The sequence below is a fragment of the Diceros bicornis genome, chromosome 25 (assembly GCF_020826845.1).
Source record: "Diceros bicornis minor isolate mBicDic1 chromosome 25, mDicBic1.mat.cur, whole genome shotgun sequence".
Lineage (NCBI taxonomy): Eukaryota > Metazoa > Chordata > Mammalia > Perissodactyla > Rhinocerotidae > Diceros > Diceros bicornis.
In genome coordinates this window covers 11,808,464-11,828,781 of record NC_080764.1, presented here as the reverse complement: position 1 = coordinate 11,828,781, position 20,318 = coordinate 11,808,464, and positions in this window count along the sequence as shown.

Genomic DNA, 20,318 nt, shown 5'->3' with positions numbered 1-20,318 from the left:
GAGGGCTGGGGAAGGAAGGAGGGGGAGAGGGGGAGGGGGAGGGGAGGGAGGGAAGGGCAGAAGGTGGAGCCTCCAGCGCCTGCCTTCATCCCCAACACTCAGGGCTCCTCCGCCAGCCCCCACCCCAGCTCCCCGAGCTGCTGCCCCAAGCCGGTCTTGTGGCCTGGGCTTAGGGGAGCAGTAGGGGTGGGGGTGGTCAGGCCAAGAAAGCCAAGGGATGCAGGTGGGCAGAGTTAGAACCTGTTGCTTGGAGGAAAATTGGATCCAACTGGGACCCCCAAGCTCCACCTCAGGTGGCTGGCTGGGCAGTTGGAAAAGGATTGGGGAGTGATGAGAAGGCAGGTGAAGGGCCTAGCGACTGTGAGGGCGGCTGGCCGGTGTGGCTTCACTTAAGACATCTTATTGAGTGCCTGTAGCCAGGCACTGCTTCCCACCCTGTCTCCCTCTGCCTCCTACCCATACCTAGGCTGCCCTCTCTGCCTCAGCTTACGGCAAGAGAGAGCGAGATCAGAGGTCCATCCATACCTGGTGAGGCAGGAGCCAACCAGACACCACCTGCCCAGTGCAGATGCCCTGGCTCGACCCCTGGTCCCTTCTCACCAGACACCCAGCACACAGAAGGGTTGGGCTGGCTCAAGGTAGAGAGACAGGACTGAAGTTCCCACAGGCTGGTTGTGGGGCTGGGTTGGAGGTCCTCCCCAAGTAGGTCTGAAAGGCTTCTGGGGCCCCACTTCCTGGTGCCCAACTCTTTCTACACGAGGTTCACCCTGTCTTGGTAGGGGGAGTCCCAATCCTGGTTGTCATGAAGTCCCCCACTCCCTAACCCAGAGAAAGAGTGTGAAAGAGTGGGGAGTTGCCCTGTCCGGTTCTTCCTCCTCTCTGCTGGTTTCTCCCTCAGCCCCCTCCCCAGCTGGGTGACCCCTCCCCTTTTTCTGTCCTGCCCATCACCCTGGGCTCCTTCTTCTCTCCTCTTTCCTAGGTCTCTCCTCCGAAGGTCACAGCCTCTCTCTCTTCTTGATGAGTGGGTGTCGAGGCAGAGGTGGGGGTGTGCGTGGAAGAACAGATGGAGCCTGGGCTGAGTTGGTGACCACCTATGGTTCCGAGCCTCTCAGCAGCTGAGCAAGGCCCCAGGCCACCCCAAGGGAGTCCTGTCTGGAGTGGGGCTGGAAAGGGGGTCCAGGCAAGGCCTCATGCTTGGGAAAGGCCAAGGGGGTGGAGGGGGGTGGGTAATGAGACACAATGAGGTAGTCACACGAGGCGAAGGCATGTTGGGGGTGGGGGGAGCGGACATTGGAACACACACACACACATGCTCGCACACACAACCAGCCAGACAATCGGGCCAGTGTGTCTGGGGCCTCGGAGCCCAGTGAATTAGGAGTTTGATAAGGGTTTTCTCTTTCTCTCGCTTGCCGGCCTTGGACAATCTCCCCCCAGTTTTCCTCGACGCCACCCCCGGCGCTGCCAACCCTCCTCCCCCCGCCTCCCTTCTCTTCCCTGTGCCCAGACTCTTGTTCGGGGCCTTGAAACAGTGAGCTGTCTTTGTTCGAAATACAGGTGAACGGCAATCATGTGATTAACACACACACACATAAAAAGCTTTTTAACAGCGCCCGCCCGGCCTCAGAACCGCCCAGAGAGGAGCCGCCCTGGATGGACAGAGGGACGGAGGGACGAGCATCCAGCCGCTCGTGTCCAGCTGCCCGCAGCAGTCTCCGACACCCGCTGCTGCCCGCCTGCCTGGCATCTCTCGATCCCGGTGGGTCCCCATTCACCCTCCACCCCTTGGTTCCTCCTCTTCAAGGGAAGGGCCTCCCTGCTCCCTGTGGTGTCTGTGATTTGGGCGTGAGACCCTCTGGGGCAGGGAGGGGTGGCGGTGGAGGGAGAGGGCCAGGGTAGGAAGCCGGGTGTGGGGTCCCACAGCTCCCTCTCCGACTTCCCGCCTCCTCCCTTGCCCTCCTTGGCCCAGCTGTGCCAGGATGGGGGTGGGGGTGGCAGTGGGCTCTCTGGGTCTGTGGAGAAGCCACGCTGGACAGAGGGGGCCTCTCTCTTCCCCTCCCTCTGTCCCTGTCTCTCTCCCTCACTCCCCCTGTCTCCTCAGTGCTGTGCTTGGGCCTTCTGCTGAGAGGTGCTGATGAGGCAGGTGGGCCTGCAGGGGTGCGGGGGAAGGGCTATCAGATGCCCAGGGCTGGGGGGACCCCCTGCTGTGAACCCCCCCACCATGCTGGAAACTGTGATCCCCTCCATCCCATCCCAGGCCCTGGGGCCCCAGCCTTCTCCAGCAGGGGAGGGTGAAGGTCCCATATTCATCCCTGGAGAGCAGGGATTTTGGAGAGGGGGAGGGTTCCTGGGTCAAGACACCGGGCATCTGCCCTTGGCAGAACAACCAGGTGGGCCAGTGCCACCTTCTGTTCCCTTCCCTGCTCGGGGTCAGAGAGGTCCCCTTCTCCAAGGATGCTGGCGACCCCCTTACACACCCCCCAATCCAATCTCTCCATCCTCAGTGAGGTGTGGTGACAGACAGGTGGACTCTATGGCCTGCCATCTCTCCTCAGCAGAGAGGGCCCCAAATGTGAGGATAACGGTGGAGAGTCAGGCTTCCTTCCTGGGCCAAAAGACTTTTCAGGAGCAGCAGGGTTTTCTTGGGGTCCAACCTGGTTCTGTGGGGGCTGGTCCCACATTTACTCCTCAGACAGGCCCCCAAGAGGAGGAGAGCAGATGAAATTCTGTCAGTCAAATGTGAAGCCCCCTGAGGGCCCGCCTGGCAGAGCTGCTTCGGGTCAGTAGTGACCCTCAACCCCTTGGCTCCCTGAGTCCTCTTCCTGGGGCTCTGGTCCTGCTTTGTGGAAGGCTCCGCCCTTGGTCCCTGCCCTGGGCCCAGCCCCTCATCTGTCACCTGGGGCATGATCACGTCCCTCCCTGCCTGCCTCCTGGGACAGACTGAGAGGAGATGGGGAATCTGCTGTTCCGCAGAACCAGGGGCTGTGCAGGGGCGACGGGTGGTGCTGTCATGTCGAGCCTCTGCTCCAGCCTCAGTTTCCCCAGGTGGGCATGAGACTCTCTTCCTGACTCCCTCAGAGGACAGGGCTGAGGACTAGATGGGAGGACACTGGGAAAGCATTTTCCACCTCCAGGCACGTGGGGCTGAGACCTGCTGTCCAGGCTGTCCTCTCACTCATTCCTTCAGGCCTGTGCCCCGCCCCCCCCCCCCCAGCACGTCAGCCGCATACCACCCACCTCCAGGGCCCTCAGGGGGCCTTCCCTCCCCACCTGCTGGTCTGTGAAGTCGGGGTTGGCCTGGGGCAGTGCTTCTCAACATAAAGGTGCACGGAATCACCTGGCTCCCATCCTGCAGATCTGGAGCAGGGTCTGACCAGCTCCCAGGCGATTGCCCAGAGTGTTGGTCCTAATTCTTGCTGCACTTTAGAATCACGTGTGGAGTTTTAAAAAAATGCTGAAGCCCAGATCCCGCCACAGACTGGCTGATTCTGAGTTTCTGGGGATGGAGTCCAGACATGTTTACTTTTTGAAGCTTCCTGGGAGGCCTTGCTCTCCCTCACTGGGGTCTCTGGAACCCTGAGGCTGTGCCCTCTCCCAGCGCCCCCTGCAGGGCCCAAAATATCCAAGGAGAGGGGAAGGGGCTGGGGCCCTGAACCCCAAAGCCAGAGGCCAGAACTGCAGTTACATTGGGGCGTGTAGGGAGTTGTGGAGTGTGACAGGGGAGGGGCTGTGCATTGGCAAGGCGGAGGCCTGAGGGGCACGGGTCAGGGGTCAAGGGTACAGTAGTGACCGGACAGAAGCTTAGTCTGGGTGAGTGTATGGGAGGTGTAGGGGGGCTCCCTCGAATGTTTCCTAGGCCACCTCCCCCTTTGGATGGGCCGTGTTCTTCTCGGTTTGGGGTACAGTGGAAAGAGCACTGGACTTGGAGTAAGGAAATCCTGCCATGAGTACCTGTGTGGCCTTGGACAGATTATGCTGTTAACCCCTCGGGACTTGGTTTTTGCATGTGTGAAATGTTGATAATTTTATATATATATATCACCGTATCCCCAAGTGGATGGGAGAATCAAATACGAACACACACACACACGCACACACGCCCAGCTCAATGTGTGGTGCACAGTAAGGGCTCACTAAATGGTAATTAGAAAAAGTAAGATAGGTGCGGGGAGATGGAGAAGAAGGCGCACTTCAGGTCGGTGCATGCGGATTTTCTGAGCAGCGCCCTGGACCTGCCGTCAGGAGTGTATAATCTGCCTGTCAGATCCCAACATGAGACCAGGGTGGTGTGTGAGGAGCTCCTCATGGGTGGGCCACCGCTGTCTGCACCCCCTCAGAGCCTCCCCGTGGGCCGCCTGCTCTGAGCGCTCCTCGCTGGGCTCATTTGGTCCTCCCACCGCCCTGTGAGTAGGCGCTGTTATTATTCTCCTTCTAGGAAACTGAGGCACAAAGAGGTTCAGTGACGGGCCGACTCACCCAGCTCATGGTGCGAGGGTGTGGACTGGAACCCGCGGTTTACCTCCCAAGCCTCTGACTGCTCTGCCTACTGCCACCAGACCCCAGGCCCACCTCGCGGGCTCCCCGCCCTGCAGGCCTTTGCACGTCTCTGCACTCCCCCAGTCACTGCTGGCAGCCCAGCTCAGAGGCCCTGTCCTCAGGGATGCACTCCTGGACGCCTTGGTTGGAATTCTTTTCCTGCTTTGCTTTCCTATGGAGGAGAAGGAGACAGCCTTGTACCTCTCACCTCCAGGCCAGGCTCCACTTCCTACTGGGGCCCCCTGAGGGCAGGGCCATGCCTTCCTCTTGGCCTTGGCCTCTCCGGGGCCCAACACTCACTCAGGGAGTCTTCCCTGAGTTGAGCTGCTGTCAGAGTTCCAAGGAGGAAAAGATTGGGGAGGCTGGAGTGGGCAGGAGTGGCTTCCTGGAGGCGGAGGGCCTGAGCACTCAGGGAGGAGGACAGCGTTCCAGGGCCTGTCCCAACAGGGGCTCTTGCTCGTCCCTGTTTCTGGTCCAAACTGAGGGTCCCGGACCTGGGCCAGGAAGGCAGCTTCTAGGGCCTGAGTCTTCCTTTCCCTCCCAACCCCACCCTCTCCGGGAACAAGGAAGCTGGGGCCAGTGCCCAGTGCTGCCTGGGGGCAGCCAGCCTCTGCCCTCTTCTTAGAAGCCCTCGGAGGAGGAGGCTGCTCATTTATGTCATCCAAACCCAGCTACCGGAAAGCCCTTCCTGTTGTCTCCCCTGAATCTCTCATGCTGCGGTGACCTTTCGTGAATGTACCCTCTGTGCAGGGCTCTGGGCCAGGAGCCTGGGCAGGGGGGTGATGGACCCAGACCCTGGTCTCGAGGAGCTCCGAGTGTGAGGGGAGAGACCTACAGGGAATCCCAGAGCCCTGGCACAGCTGAGGTCCTCCATGACCACGGGCGAATGGAGCCACCAGGGCTGGGGTCAAGTCCTGGGCCGGGGAGGCTGTGTGTTGCCTCTACCACCTTCTTCCCTCTCCAGGCCTCGGTGTCCCCATCTGTAAAACAAGGGGCAGGCTAGGTTATCTCTGAGGGTGACAGCAGATTTGACAGCCCGTGAGTTATATTTCAAAATAAGAGGCCAGTGCCTGACCCAGTGTTTCCAAAGTGGTGCCCAGGACCCTTGGTGTCCCTCAGACATTGATTGGCATCTCTTGAAAAGAGTTTTATGGGCAAAGAAGTTTGGGAAACACTTGCTTTCCACCTCCTCTTTTTAGAGAAGCAGGGCCTGTTAGGATGCAAAATCTCTAAGTTCTGCAGTTAAGAAATGGATCTTTGTTTAAAATACTTATCCCCACCTCCTCCTCCTCCTTCTAACTACTTTCTTCAGACTTTGGTGCTTTTTTCTTCCCCTTCCTCCCTCCCAAGAGTCAACAAGAAGATAGAGTGCTCCCGTGGGGAATTCTGAGGGAGGACCTGGGCATCCTTAGGGTGCTATCCTCAATTCCTCAGCCCCCACAGTCCCAGCTCAGAGCTCCACAACCCCCTCACCCCGCCTTGGCCCCACTCTTGCCGTAAACTGCAGCCATGTCCACTCTCCCCACCCCCGCTGTCTGGCCCAAGCCTCGGCAGGCCAAGCCCTGCTCACAGGCCACCTTGCCTGTTGGCCAGGCCTGAAGCCTCCCCTGCCTCCTGCCTCGCTCACCTTTCCAGCAGGACATCATCCCTGCTGGAGCATGTACCTGTGAGCTGGGTCTTTCTCACTCTCCTCCGCGGTGCCTGGTGCGTAGACGGTGCACCATGATGCAAATGAATGAATGACTTGCAGGTAGATGAACACCCATAGGCAGCAAGGTGTGGTGCTCTTGAGTCAGACAGCTCTAGGATTGAATCCTGGCACCCCCACTTATTAGCTGTGTGTTCTTGGCAAATGACTTTATGTCTCTGAGTATCAGTTTCCTTCCAGGTTGTGGTGAGGATTAAGCCAGATGATGTATGCAAACACTTAGGACAGTGCTGGCACATACCGGGGCTCAGTAAATGGCAGCTATTGTTATTAGCATCTCAGGATCTGCCCTCAAAGAATGGCTGTCGGTTGACCTTGGGTTTGATAGTGGGCATTGCTTCTTATCCTATCTGAGTGCTGTCGTCAGATGCGCTCCCATTGACTCCCAGAAACCCTAGAGGCTGACAGAGCAAGGGCAGAATCGTGGTCCCTTGGAACAAAAGCAGAAAGGGAAGTGATTGGCTGTGATTGACTGGGGTCCTGTGACTCTTTAGTCATGGAACTTGTCCTCTCTGCCATGACTTTTTGCACCCAGGTTTCCCAGGGACCCACCCTCGGCGAGGCTCCGCTGTCGATGGGGTGATGAAGAGGGTGAGCGCTCAGCTTGTCTTCAGGGAGCTTGTTGGTGAGCTGGGAGCTGGTTCATCCCTTCACACACTCCTACACACCTATTAGACATTGTGGTGCAGACATGCGTGAGGATGAAGAGAGTGGGGAAGGTGGAGGGAGGAAAGTCGGGGGGGGGGAGGGCTGAGGTGGCCTTTATCAGATGGGCCCCTGGTGTGGCCCCTGGAGGGACTGGAGCTGCCTTTAACTACTTTCTGGGTAGGGTGGGCTGTGTGTGGCTGACGAGAGGCCTTCGTCCTTCCACCACTAGAAGGCAACTGGCAGCCTGAGGGGAGGGGCTTGTCCAGATTGACTAGTTTAGGGGGTGACAGAGCAAGGACTGGGTCTCAGGTCTTCCCGGCCTGGATTCCCTGTCATTTCACTCGTCATCCAGGGCATTACCCAGGACCAGGGCAGTGGATGCTGAAGGGCAGGGGATCAGGCTGAGAGTGAACAGAGCCAAGAACGCCTATTTGAGCTTCGCATTGTGAGTGCGTCCCTGCTCTCAGAAGGCTTAACTCTGTCCCCTAAAAGTGAAAATGGGGTGATCCAGTGGGATTTTAGTGTTCACGTGAGTTCCTCCCCACAGGAAGGTTACCTTATCCTTAGATGATGTCACTTTATAATGGAAAAGGGGCTGAGTGATGACGAGCCTGAGATCTAGATCAGAGAGACCAGGTTCAAATCCGGTCCTTGCCCACTAACCAGCAGTGGGATTGGGCCAGTTATGTAAGCTTCCTACACCTCGATTGCTTCATCTATAAGATGAGGATAATGATACTTGCCTCGTGGGAATGTCACAAAGATGAAAAAAAACAAAACAAGAAATAGCAAGTGCTCAGCACAGTGCCTGGGACAAAAGGTAGACATAGCAATTGCCTTCTTTGTCGTTTCAACTGCCGGGAGATATCTAGCGTTTCCCCGGTAGGGTGGCTAACATATTGGATGTAATGTCATGGATATAGTGCACCCAGGAAAATCTCTTCCCTTTCGAGGGGGAAGAGTTACACTTATGCAGTAAGAGCCAGGGACTCAGGCACAGCCCTGGGGATGTGCTCGCGTGTCCGGGGGCTTTGATTCAAGCAGACAGGCTACCTTATCCATGAGGCTGCCAGGCACGGGGATTTTGTATTTGTCTTGCCTCCCTACCAGGGGCCAGGTTGAGAAGTCAGAGAGTGCAGACTGTCTCCCTTTTGGGCTAGAACCCTGAGTGGAAGTTTCACTTTGGCAGCTGCAATGGGAGGAGCTGCTCCCGACTCTGCGAAGGTCCTGACTCTTGCTGTGTGACCTTGGGGAAGTCAGCACCCTCTCTGGGCTCGCTGGTTCCTTCATCTGTACAATGAGGGAGTTGGTCTCAGAGATCTCTGGGGGCTCTTTCAGATTTATCAGCGGAGGTTTTAGGGTTCCATGGGAAAAGGCCCACATCTGATTTTGTCTCCCTGAGGCAGCTGCTCAGGGCAGGACATGTGAGCCCACAGCAAGTGCTCACTAAGTGCTTGTCGAGCCTCATTGACTAGAGAGAGAACTCGCTAAAAACCCTGCCCCACTTCTCCTCTCCCCAGAAAGCCTGTCCTCTGGCCTGGGTCAAACCATTCCTGTTAGCCCTTTGGGGACAGGACCCACACGTTCACTCTCCACTGTCAGCCATTTACTTGTTTGTTCTAAAGCGCACAGTTGCAGCAGACGCTTGTGCGCGTGGGGAGCTGGAACTTCAGATCGCAGACGGGTCAAATAAACGATTCCCCCTCATGGCTCTGAGGGTCGAAGTCCCACATCTTCAGCCTGGCCCAGCGTGACCCAGCCCCACTCTTATCCTGTCCTCCGCCTCCTTATGCTTGGGCCTCCAGCCTCCACACACGCTCTCCCTCCACTGAACGCTCCTCCATGGCCACCTCATTGGCTCCTCCTTTGGGCTCAGCCTAAAGGTCACGTCTACAGAGACACCTCCCCAAGCCTCCAGAATCAGTGATTCTGACAGCACCCTGGCCTGTTCCTTTATAGCACTCATGCAATTTACCATCAGATATTTATTCTGAGATTAGTTATTCACGGTCTGTCTTCCCACAGGGATGTCAGCCTTGCAAATCCTCGGTGATCAGCTGAGTGCCTGGCACTGGAGGTGCCCAATGAGTGAATGAATGAAGGTAGCCTCATGGGGAGGACGGGTGTGAGGAGGGGCAATAGGAGGCCTGGAGAGGTGATGAGAGTGAGGAGGGAGGCTGAGGGTTAGGGGGAGGAGATTTGTCCAAGGTCTCTCACGTGATGGAGACAGGCGTCTTGATTCCCAGTCCAGGGAATTGGGATCCTTGATTCCCAGGAACTGGGGCCCCTGGAGGGACAGGCTGGGTCTAGTGGGACGCCAAGCCCCTGAGGACCTAGCGAAGGGGAGGAGAGGATGGAGGATCTGAGCCAGCTCCCCAGCCAGCTCCACCCCTGCCCCCAGCAGGCAGGAAGGACAGGGCAGATCTGTCAGCTTCAGACACCACCGCCCCGGGGGACCCAGCCCTGAGCCCAAGGAGGCAGAGGGAAAGGGGGAGACAGGAAGCACTTGGTCTTTCCCCTCCCTCCTGCCCCACCCTCCGCCCCCATCTCTGGCTAGAGCTTGCAGCCCCAGGCCTTGGCACTCGGGACGGGGGTGGGGAAATGGGAGACAGAAACCCCGTCTGGCCTGATGCCTTCCTCTCCACCATTTGATTTCTGGCCCTCAGGATGGCATCTGCCCTGGCAGCTGCTGGAGAGCTGAGCCTGGACCTTGGGGCTAGAGGGACGGAGGGGAAGGGAGAGAGCACTGCCCACCTGAGCCCTTCCTGTGTGCCTGGCACTGTGCAGACCCACCCCACAGCCTCAGGCTGGGCCCTGGGAGGCCTCACTGTGAGGCCCGGCACTGCAGGGAATTGCTGTGTGCACAGCCCCTCTCTGGCCAACTCCTCGTCTGTCACTGTGGCCCAAACCTGGCCTTGCTGCAAGTTCATTGAAGAGCTTGCTGTAGATACTAATTCCTAGATTGCATCTGAGCTGTAGATTTGGGTGTGAATCTTTTTAAAAGCTCCATCGTGATTATGATGCAGCTGGTGGGGGAAATTATGGAATAGATGGTCTCTAAGGGCTCCCTTCCCAGCCTCAAAACTCCCACCTCTGGGGCAGGCCGTCCCCCTGGGCTTCCGTGTGCCCTCCTTACTGCCGTGTCCTGAGCAGGCACGTGCTCCCGGCCCTCCGAGGGCAGCAGTGCTGCAGCGCAGTAGGTGCACAGGGAGCGTGTGGCTGCACGGACCTGCCAGAAACGCAGAGGAGCCTGGGAGGGGCCCTGAGCAGCAAAGCCAGGGCTGCCCCCTTCCTCCTTCCTCCTCTCCCTCCTCTTCCTCCTGGCTCTGCTTTCTCCCTGCTTCTCCACCTCTGTCGCTGCCTCTTGTCCACGGCCTTGTTTTACTCTCTCTCCCTGGACTTCCTTCTCTCTTGCCATGGCTTCTGCTTTCTCCTTTTTCTGTCCACAGCCCCCTCTCTGGGAGGCTTTGTGATTTTGACCCCACAGTTGGTTGTTTCCGTCTCTCAGTGTCCTTCCCCTGCTGGCCCTCTCTGCCCCTGGCTGGCCATCGTCTCTCTGTCCTTTCTCTCCCTCTTGCTCCAGTCCCTGGCTCTGCTCTCAAGGTCTCTATCTCTCTTGGTCTCTGTCTCCATGAATTTCTCTGACTCTGGCCCCCGCCCCTGGCCATCGCTCACCTGCCCTGTCCCTGTCTACCTGGAAATGTGAGGAGGCTGCCAGAGAGTGGAGAGCCCTGGGAAAATGAGAGAGATGGGGAGAGGCGACAACTTAGAGAAACCAAGATTTGTGCAAACGATTGCAGAGCAGCTCCTGGGGCTGAGGACGCTGTGTCTCCTGTCTTGACCGGCAAGGCCCTCCCCACCTGGCTCCAGCCCAGGTTTTCAGCTAGCTTCTCCCCAGGCCACCTTGCCCAGCCCTCCGCCATGCCCTGGTCACCCTGCTGCCCCCTCAAGTCTGTGCCCAGCACCCCATCTCCCTCTTCTTATTTCCAGCTTAACTGCCGCTGCCTCTGAGGCCCTTCCCCCGAGCTCCCGTGGCACTGTGTCAGGGGGGCACTGTGTCAGGGGGACACTATGTCTGGGGGGGCACTGTGTCTGGGGGGCACTGTGTGGGGGGCACTGTGTCTGGGGGCACAGGCAGGACATAAGGTGGGAAGATGGGTTCAAGCCTCCCTGGGACAGTCTTTACTGAGTCACAGACTGAAGGATTTGTACCTTATCCCAGGGCAAGAGGCAAAGGTTGCAGATATTGATGATAGAACAGGTGTTTGTGCCCCCTTCATGCATGAGCTTTCCAGAGCCCAGAAAGCCAAGATGATTTGCTCAAGTTCACACGGCAGGCCTGCAGAATTGGGGCAGGGCAGGGAGAGGGTGGAAAGTGGAAGTGGAGGGGGATGGGGAAGGAGAAAGTGTCTTGGTCCAGAAGCTGGGGACCTGGGACCCTCCCACCAACTTCCAGAGGGATAGGGGCCATGCTCTCCCCCTCTTTGGGCCTCAGTTTCCCCGTCCGAGATGTGAGAGACTGGCCTAGATGGCCTCTGAGGCTCTTCCCACTCTCACTGTCTAAGCTGGCGAGGGTGAGGGTGGGGTGGGACAGAGAATGAAGGGATGGTGGGCTTTGACTCAACAGACCAGTTCCTCTTTCGACCTCCAGGCTCCAAGGATAAAAAGAAGCTGTGGGCAACTCTTGTCTCTCCTCAGTGACCTGCCTGGACAGGTGGTGTTGGGCCTCCAGTCCTGTTAACCCCCTCGGTGCCGGGGCTGGGCCGAGGGGCTGAGCCTCCCAGCTGCCCCTTGGAGGAGCCTCCCTGTGGGCCAGAGACATCAGGCTGGCCCCAGGGGAGGTTATAGACCCTGGGCCTCCCACACTTCAGAGGAGAGGCCTTCTGGCCACCAGGGCCTGGCTGAGAGCCTCAGTTGAGGAGCTGGGGTCAGGCTCCCCAGGGAGGTTGGGGTGGTCCTGCCATCCTATCCTGGGGACTTCATTCCAGGAGCTCTGTCTGGGCTAGAAGAGCCCCTGTTTCTCCTAGACTCCCTGTCTGTGCCCCACGCCCTGCCGGCCCCATGGCCGTGGGTGTGGGGACACTCAGAGGAGCAGCCAGGAGAAGGGTTAAGTCAGGAACTCTTGGGATGGCTTTGGCCACGGCTATTCCTCCGGGAAAGGAGAACAAGGGGCCCATTCTGTGTGTGGGAATTAATAGCAAAGAGTCATCTGGGGTGTCATTCAAGTCCTGATCGGCTCCCAGAGGAATGCAAGAGAAAGAGAGAGAGAGAGAAAGAGTTGGGGGGTGGGGTGGAGAGGCCTGAGGCAGAGATGTCAAAGGAAGGGCATCAGGGTCCGGCTGCTAACAGGAGCCCGCCCTGGCGGGTGGGCTCATGGCCCTAAGACAGGAGTCCTGCTTTTCATAACAGATGTACCCCTGTCCCCACTTAGGATCGAGACCCCCTCCTGTCATTGCCTCACCAAGGGTCTCCCCCCTGTCTTCCCTCTTTCCCAGGATGGCTGCACCCTCCACCCCTGTGTGACTGTCTCTCCTGAAGCCTGGAGCCCAGCCCAGGCTGTGGGCCTGTCAAGGCGGGCCGATAGGCCTACTCTCCTGGGTGCCCCCCATCTGCCCCCGTCTTTGCCTAGAGGTCCTTGGTGTTCCCTGTGAAAACAGCCCTGAGGCTGGCGCTGTGGAGTGCCAGCTTCGGCTCCAGAGTTGTACCCTCTGACTCAGGGTCCAGTGGCCTGACTCCAGGTCTAGCTCAGACATGTTCCTGCCAGGGGACTGCAGGCACCTTCAGCTGCCCGCATGTGGGAGGCACTGGGGCACTTCAGCCACCACAAGGCTCAGCCTCCCCCATCTGTGTCAGCCTCCGCTGTGGCCTGTGGGTGAGGTCCTGCAGGCCTCCAGAGACATCTTGAATGTCACGGCCTAAGGAAGGGCCTTGGAAGAGCTCCTGGTCAAACTCTTGGTTTTGTGGACATACAGGCTGAGGCCCAAGTGGGCACCTGCCCGCTGCCAGGTCTTCTGCCTCTCAGCCCAGTGCCCTGACTCTGCCCCACCGAGGGCCGCCCAGGCCACTGAGCCGAAATCTGCCTCGACTGTGTGGGGCAGAGAGAACTAGAGCCGTCCGGCGGGTGCAGAGGATGGGGGCTTTGGGGCGGTCAGAGCAGAGCGCCCGCTTCCTGCCTGTGTGACCAGGAGCAGGGCTCCTTCGTGTCTCTGAGCCCCGAGTCTCGTCTGTAAGGTGGGGTCAGGAGCACCCACCTGGCGGCTTTGTTGTGAGTTGAGAGAAGGTAACAGGTGTAAAGGGCCCGACACACGGCAAACTGCTGAGCGCTGTTGTTATTTTTATTGTGATTATTATTATTATTGGAGGTCTGGGCCGCTTCCATGCCCTTGGGCTAAAAGGTACCCGGTGCACCATTTGACTGTCTGACTCTGTGCCTGGCAGCCTGTGCCCTCCTGAATCTCAGAAATCTCATCGTCACTGCTCCTCAGCTGTGGTTTCGGTGGGGGTGAGTTTCCCGGCCCTCAAGCCTCCCCCGTGCCAACATCATTTCCACACCTGGTGACTCATCCTGCTGGTCCTGCTGGCATGTGGTGCCTTTCCCTCTGAGAGCATGGTGCGGGAACAGAGTGAGCAGCCACCGGGGGCTCTGGAAAGCTCCAGGCCTCGGTTTCCTCCTCCAGCCTTCCTCACCAGGTAGACTTTGGGCATGTGGAAGCCTGAGGGATCTCAGAGGTTGTGCAGCCGTAGCCCCTTACGGCACAGACGAGGAACCGAGGTCGAGAGAAGAGAAGGGCCTTTCTGAGGTACTGAGAGATGAACAGAGCTGGCAGGCCCTTCTACATTGGGCTGGGTTTTGGGGTCCTGGGTCCCAGCTGGAACTCTGCCTCTAGGAGCCAAGAGGACCTGGATAATTCCTCACCCCTGAAGGATCAATGGAAAGGAAGGAGATGGAGCCTTTTGCAAACTGTAAAGTGCTCTATATTTGGGAGTTATCAAGAGGGCCACCTTGGGACCTCTCATAAATGTACTGACCCTTTGGCCTAGAGACCCTGGAGGAGGATGGCAGGTGGGCCAGGCCTGTCCCTGTGTTTCTCTACAAATCTGCTGTACAGGTCTAGGATGGCTGGTGCCCCTAGCCTAGAGGCTGCTGGACAGAGTCCCGCCCAGAGAGACAGACTCAACATGGGCGAGAGGTGGGGCAGCTCAGGGGCGCCCTCTCAGCTTGGGAGGTGTGGCGGGTGTTTGAATATGACATTCTCCAACGTCCCCCAAGTGAAGGGTGGGCTGACCTGTCTCTCTGCCCTCGGCTTGGTCCCTGCCTTTGAGGAGCTCACAGGTGGTGACCTTGGCGTTCATTATTTTAGCTCTAGTTCTCAGCACAGTTCTCTGCACATAGGAGGTACTCAGGAAATGTTTATGGGATTGGACGGGGTGATGATGCTGAGACAGCCCCACTCTGGCCAGATAGAGCATGTGGGTGGGGGCGAGGTCTGCATCCTGCCTGGAAGCAGAGAAATGGATGAGGAGCAAGTGAGGAGAGATGGCTGGCGGTGGGCCCTGTGGCTGGCGAGAGGGTGGTGAGGGAGGTCAGAGAGGCCTGGGAGTCGGACAGTCCTGAGTTCACTGCCTCACTACACGACCTCTTACTTGCAAGCTAGTTCCCTGCTCTGAGCCTCAGTTCCCTTGTCTGTCAAATAGGAATAATAGGACCTATTGCATGGAGTTGTCATGAGGCTCAGAAGAGGTAACACATGAGCACATAGTAGGCTGTCGACTGCGTACAGTCTGGACACTCAGACAGTGTGACATGGACAGAGATCTTTAAAGAGAACAGATATAGATTATAGAAATATTTCCTAGAGACACTTCACAGATACCAAAGTAAATATGAGTTGCATTGTATCAGATTCATAGAGGCAAAGGATAGATTTGGGGGGGAATTAATGAATGTTTTCATTCCATGGACAATGGAGCACCTGAGCTCCTGCTTCATGCTGGCTGTCTGCCGGCTGCCAGGGACACAGAGAGGAGCCAGACACTGCCCCTTGACCTTGAGGTCCGTGGTCCCGCACAGGAGATATGTCAATACCCACCTAATTCACTGTGCCCAACGGTGGTCAGCGCTGGGTGGAGACAGCACTGGCGGAATCTTAACCTTTGGCAGGGGAGGCTCAGAGCCTAGAGGCTTCTTATTGACCCACAAAAGTGTTTGAGAACTAAAGAAAAAGCACCAACTTCAAAGTATGTGAAGAAAACAGCAAAATAGAAATTAATCAAAATTTCAAATGAAAAATCACAAAAATCTTTTAGAACTTGTTTATAGCCAAACGATTACATTTAGCGTGTGATGCGGGTACATTTTAATATGTTGATATGGTGTGGGGTTAGTCTGGGACCTACAAGGATCTTATGAAATGATCCTGTGCCCCAGGGGCTGAGGGTGCTCAGCAAAGAAAGCTGTGCCTGGAGCAATCAAGGAAGGCTTCCCAGTGGAGGTGATATTTAGGTCAAACCTTAAAGAGAGAAAGGTTTGCACAGAGAGAGAAGCAGCCTAATGGTAATTGAGGTGGAAGGAGATGCATGAGCAAAGGTACGGAGAAAGAAAAGCATATGGGGAATTTGGGAGAAGTATAAGATGTTTGAAATGCAAGACATTTTGGACTTAGGGTATGGAGGACAGGGGAGAGGCCAGAGTGACACTGGAAAGGTTGACAGGGGACTTTATCTTAAGGATGATGGGGGGCCATGGAGAAGTTTTAAGAAGGAGAGGGGAGCGGTGACGTGGTCAGACTTTTTTATTTTAAAGTTCATTCTCAAAGCATCATGGGAGATGCATGGCCGGCAGAGGGGGAGGGAGGTGCTGGAAGACGCTGGAGGCAGGGAGGCCAGTTAGGAGGTGGAAGATGGTGTGGACCTGTGCTGGGACAGGGCCCAGGTGGGGAGAGGAGAGGAGGAGAGATTTGAGGGCTAGTCAGGCAGTGGCTGGAGTGAAAGAGGTGGAACAAGGTGATAACAGCAGCCCCTGCAGTTCCTGAGTGCTTGCCGTGGCCTGGCACTTTCTGTGACGTGTCTCCCAGTTGTATCCTCCTAACTGCCCTGGTGGAGAAGGAGACAGGAGGCAGGCTTCCCTTAACTGAAATCTGCATCATATGATCCCTCAACTAACCAGAATCCTGTGTGCCTCACACTTAAAAAAATGTCAAAAAACATATGAGTGATATATAGTCATTGTAGACAAATTAGAAAATATAGAGAAACAAAAAGAAGAAAGGAGCACTCCTAATCCCATTGTCCGGAGAGTGGTCACAGTTTGGTGTAAATGTTTCCACACTTTTATCCCTGTGTGCGCAGCTTTGTGTACACCTGGATGTGTCTGTGTGTCTGTCTGGGCACTTAGATGCACAGTGGATGAGCTTGTCTCCAGGTGGAGGATGGGGTGCGTGTGAGCACATGTGTATATCTGCGTGTTTGGGGTTACGTCAACTTCGTGGTCAGCAAACTCTTCTAGATTCTCGCTTTTGCTCATTTGATCTGTCAGGGTCTGAGAGAAGTGGGTTAAAGTCTCATATTCCCAACATACTTCAATTTCTCCTTGAATCTCTTATCGTTTCTGCTTTATGGATGTTGACGCTATGTTATTTGGTGCATAAATATTTATATTTTTATATCTTTAATATTTTTAGCTTTTAGCTTTATAAAGTCCACTTTCTCATCATTTTTAATGCTTTTTGACCTAAATTTAACCTGTCAGATCATAAGGTTGCCAGCCCTGATCATCTGTTTTCTTGGTATGCCTTTACCATTAGCAAATAAATATACGGTATAGATATTTATTTATTTATTTATTTATTTTTTAATTTTTTGTTTATTGCAGTAACATTGGTTTATAACTGTATAGATATTTAAATGTTTGAACTCCAGAGACTGACAGAACCGAGTTGGAATCCTGATTCTGACACTTCACTGGGTGTGTGGCCTTGGGCAAGTCCCTTAATGTTTCAAATTTCCATTTTTGATGAAAGTTTCATAGGGCTGTTGTGATTAGGGGAGAAAAGTCTTGCAGTAAAAATGACGGATTGCTGTGAGTGGACACCCGCTGTCTTCAGGGCCTTGTGCTGTGCAGAATTCGAGGATTTCTGAGCAGCCACTTACAGGATCTATGAGGTGAGAGCACATTCATGTGCAGACTGATGACAGTGCCAGGTGGGGCTCCAACTTCTACACGAGTGGCTGGGAGAGGGGCTGCTGCAGCTTGGAAGACGGAAGCAGGGAGGGTCTTCGGGGAAGCCTTCTGAGGGAGGAGAAGCTGGGACACAGAGCGTGGGGAGGAACTAGCTGGCTGAAGAGGAGTTGGGTGAGAGCATTCCCCACAGGAGACAGCCCTGATGCACAGTGCATGTGTGGGGATTGCAGTGGTCTATGTGGATCCCAGGTTTGCGGGGAGGATGGAGGAAGAGTCAAGGATGGGGAGTCTGCAAGGCCAGGCTGTGACGGGCCTCTGAATGCCAGGTTCAAGAGCTTGGAGCCCTAATGCGGAGCTGTGAAGGGTTTCAGGGCCATGGGGCACTACAGAGCTTTGCAAGCTCATCTTGGCCTCGGGGGCAGGCAAGACCAGAGGTGGAAAGCAGGGTGCTGGCCTGGGGGGATGGAGAGGAGGGATCGCACCAAGGAGACCCTAGGATAGAAGGAAGTTGGTGACCAGTTGGTCTGTGTAGGTGGTGGGGTGAGGGGTTGTTAGGCAAAGTGGGGGTAGGAGGTGTGATACCAGCACCTGAAATAAAGAAATCTAGAGCAGCACCCCTCCAAGTGAGGGCTACAGACTGGCACCTTCCCTGAAGGGATAAGTACAGAACTTAGGGAGGTACAGACTTTAGAAACTCATATAACAATTGGACATAGCTGCAGTTTTCAAGGGCGTGATCAGTTTGTAGTAATCCATTTTTGTTGTATTTTGCAAAAGTATTGGTCCACAAAAGATTGTTTCTTTAAAAAAGTTTGTCCTTCCCTCCAGTGAGCTGGGGAAGTACTGGTCTAGATGGACAGCTGGTGTCCAGGGAGGATAGCGAGCCGGTCAGAGAGAGCAGTGAACAGGCATGTGGGTGGCTGTGCTCGTGCCCAAGGGACCCTGGGATTATTTGTGGGGTCAGAGGGTCAGAGTGATCATGGGACGCTGACCACAGCCCCCATCCCATGGTGAGGGCCATACTCCTCCAGCCCGTCCCTCAGCAGCTATTTATTGAGCACGTACTATGCGCCAGGACACGTGCCGTAGTACATGTTGAGATCGCAGAGGAGAGGAGCCGGATCTGTCCTGTCCACCCGGAGCTGACACCTTCTCACTCCAGTCCCAACTTGGGGGGTCAACTTGGCTCCGGCGCAGGGCCAGCGAGGGGAGCAAGGAGCAGCTTTTCCATCCTGCCTGGTCCATCACCCCCCATAAGCCCCACCCACACAGAGCCCCCAGGGAGGGCCTGGCTCAGAGCAGAGGCAGTGGAGGGCAAGGGACAGAGCAGACTTGGGTCAGCCGCCATAGTCCCAGCTCTATCACTTCAGTTTATGCTGTGGCCCTGGGAAGTCTGTCACCTCTCTGAGCTCCAGCTTCCTCTTCTGCACAATGGGAATCCTGGGGTTCTCTGTCCTCACCCCACAGAACTGAAATTAAAATGACACCCTGATTAGAAAGAACTTTGGAGCTGGCCCGGTGGCACAAGCAGTTAAGTGCGCACGCTCCGCTGCCGCAGCCTGGGGTTCGCCAGTTCGGATCCCCGGCGCGCACCGACGCACTGCTTGGCAAGCCATGCTGTGGCGGCGTCCCATATAAAGTGGAGGAAGATGGGCACGGATGTTAGCCCAGGGCCAGTCTTCCTCAGCCAAAAAAAAAAAAAATAGAGGAGGATTGGCAGATGTTAGCACAGGGCTGATCTTCCTCACCAAAAAAACAAAAAAAAGCTTTGGAGAGGGCAGTGGGCTGACTTGGGACCACCGTTTGAGCTCTCAGGGTGCATCCTGCTCCTGTCTTCTAGATGTTCTGGGAAGCCACAGGCTCAAAAAATCTGGAAGGAACTTGAATTTTACTACTTACAAGTGCTCCAGTTTTCAGTGAATAAAACCAAGAGCTCCACAGAGGGCAAGGGGTGTGCCTGAGGTCACCAGGGGTGAGCAGCAGAGTGGGAATGTGACCCTAACTCCTGACTTGAGGTCCAGCACACGGTGCCGGGCACCCCAGGAGCCTATAGGGAGCAGTGCAAGCCCCTGGAGAGCGGGGACCATGTGTCTGGCAGGTCTTCCGCCTCTTCCTCACTGGGTCTCCTGACACCACCCACCCAGGACTGCACGTGCGTGGGGGCACCTCCTGAGACAGCGGCAGGCAGAGGGAGAGCAGGCTGGGTGACAGGGCAGACCCTGAGGGGCTGGCAGGGTGGGCAGCAGTGGGGTGGCCGGCAAGCAGGAGGGGGCACCCGGCTTCAGGGTCCATGTTCAGGGACAAGAGGATGCGAGGATGAGCCAGAAAAAGAAGGCACCACCCGCCCCTGCTCAGAAGAGGGGGGAGAGGTGCAAGAGCCGTGGTCGAAGGCAGCCCTGGAAGCAGGGAAGGTAGGAGGGACCTGGAGAATTGGGTCAGGCTGGGCTCACACCTTGGAGCAGCCCCCATGCCTCCAAGACCCCCTTCCACATCTGCAAGATGAGGTGGCAGCAGTGGCTCCCAGGGCCTCTGGTGGAGAGCAAACAGCAGAGTAGGCACACGGGGCCTCCGGTTCCCAAGATGTCGGGCCTGAGGCCTCTGTTCCTTGCTGTGCCTAGCATGGGCCCCAAGGGCAGGCCTCCCAAATACTTGCTGAGTAATGAATGGTGAAGAAATGAATGCCTGGGTGAGGGAGGGAGGGAGCTAAAACTAGTTGGAGCCGTGGCCGATTGCTATCCCAAGTCTGCGTGTTGCCCACTGCCCTTTAGGGACCTGCTCATGTGCCTGCTTGCCACCGCCCCGCACCTGCCCTTAACTCCCCTGCCCCCTTTCTAACGAAGCCATTTGTATTTTACAGACCCTTCCAATCTCCCTCACATCCCTTTTGGACCAAGGGAGAGAGCGCATCTAGAGGAAACGAGGAAGGGTTATTATTCCTGTTGTTGTAAGATGTTCAACTCCTGGACTGGGTGTGGGGCGGGGCCTGGACTCCAGGTTCTGGGAGGCATCGGATTGCAGACACTAGGTCTGACTAGCAGCCGTGGCCAGGCGACCCAAACTCTGGGGAGGAGACGGCAGAGCATGCTGGTTAAGAGCAAGGCTCTGGAGTAAACTTGGGCGTGCTTAACCTCTCTGCACCACAGTTTTCCCCATCTGTAAAGTGGGTAGAGTTATAGCGCCATTTCCAGGGGTTAGTCTGATCTGTGACTAGCCCTTAGAACAGTGTCTGGTACACATGAAACATCC